The sequence below is a fragment of the Rhinopithecus bieti genome, unplaced genomic scaffold, assembly GCF_001698545.2.
Source record: "Rhinopithecus bieti isolate Rb0 unplaced genomic scaffold, ASM169854v2 scaffold_46235, whole genome shotgun sequence".
NCBI lineage: Eukaryota > Metazoa > Chordata > Mammalia > Primates > Cercopithecidae > Rhinopithecus > Rhinopithecus bieti.
Window position 1 is genome coordinate 1,221,659 of NW_016819762.1, and position 1,932 is coordinate 1,223,590.

Consider the following 1,932-nt stretch of genomic DNA (forward strand, 5'->3'; position numbering starts at 1 on the left):
TTTCTATAGACTAGAAACAGAAACAAACAAACAAACAAACAAAAAAACACACTAGTCATGTGCAAGCAGAAGCCACGGGAAAGCTGGTGTATGGCTTGGATTCAGAAAGGCACCAAAAGTAATCATGTTCTCCTTTCTGCTTGACACCATCACCAGCACAGCCCTATTATGGCTGCTTGTTTACTTGGAATTGTAGAAACCTAGGAAGGGGGAATCAACCTGCTCTTGACTGGTTCTTCAGTATCAGCCTGGAAGCACCATTATAAGATAGGAGAGAGTGAGCATAGAGAGAAAGAAAAGTGGGGGCCGGGCGCGGTGGCTCAAGCCTGTAATCCCAGCACTTTGGGATGCTGAGACAGGCGGATCACGAGGTCAGGAGATCGAGACCATCCTGGCTAACACAGTGAAACCCCGTCTCTACTAAAAAATACAAAAAATTAGCCGGGCGTGGTGGCGGGCGCCTGTAGTCCCAGCTACTCGGGAGGCTGAGGCAGGAGAATGGCGTAAACCCAGGAGGCGGAGCTTGCAGTGAGCTGAGATCCGGCCACTGCACTCCAGCCTGGGCGACAGAGTGAGACTCCGTCTCAAAAAAAAGAAAAGAAAAGAAAAGAAAAGTGGGAAAACAAAAATGAAAATACACAAAAATATACCTTTCAACTCAAAATGATACTGCAAAATAACATTTCAAAACATATCAAGAACTCTAATGCTAAGAAAGACAAGCAGCAAACCAATTGAACCTGAACTCACTAATATGAAATTAATTGTATAGACTAAGGATGCTGATAGACATAGATAAATAACATCTGTAAATACAAGAAAGAAGTATGTAACAAAGCCTGTATAAACACAGTAAGAACAGGTAGATGTAAAAAATAATTAACATCCTAGGGCTGCCATAGTGAATTACCACAAACAGAGTTTAAATAAATTTATTGTTTCATAGTTCTGGAAACTAGAAGTCCAAAATCAAGATACTGATAGGCTCTGGAAAAAAAAACCCTTCATTGTCTCTTCCTAGTTTCAGGTGGTTCCTGACAATCCTTGGCATTCTTTAGCTTGTAGCTGCATCACTCTAATCTCTTCTTCCATCTTTGCATGATGTTCTTCCTAATGTGTCTGTCTGTGTGTCCTCTCTTTTTCTGATAAGAATACCAGTCATTAGATTTAGGGGCTACCTGACGCAGTATGATCTCCTCGCAGTCCTTAACTAAGTACATCTACAAAGGCCCTATTTCCAAATAAAGTCACATACTGTTGTTCTGGGTGGACATGAATGAGAGAAGGGGAAAATACTATTCTACCCACTGCAATAATTAATAAATAATCTTGGAAATTTTAAAAGTTAGTACCTAAAATTCAGAAAAATTATTTAAAAGAACCTAATAGTTGGGATAAATGCTAAAACACAAAGTGAGAGAAGTAATAATTGGAAGAAAAAAATTTGTTTTAAACATATCACTATTAAAAACTCTTTAGACCAAGTTCGTACAAAAATTTTAGTAAGAATTAGAATATCCTTAGATAGTCCTAGAAAATTTGAACCCAAATGTAATAAGTTTTCTCTAATGCTTTATCTAACAGTTACATCTGTAGATAAGGAAAGAGAGATGATAATCATCTGCCTAGGAAATAGGAAACAGTTTTTTTCCCAGTACTTATGGAACACTTACAAAATCTACCAAATACTAGTTCACAGAGGATTTTTACAAAATTCTAAGAATGGTTATCATATGTTCTATGTTCTTTGCCCATAATGCATAAATTGAAAGTGAACAATAATCAAATTCTTCCAATACAAAGTATGGAAAGTAAAAATGTATTTCTAGCCGGGTAGAACTGATGTGGCAGTTCAATTTAGGAGATATTTACTGAGCATCTGCTATGTACTACACTTTATAAGGCTAAAAAGAGGTGTGGAACAATGCCTGC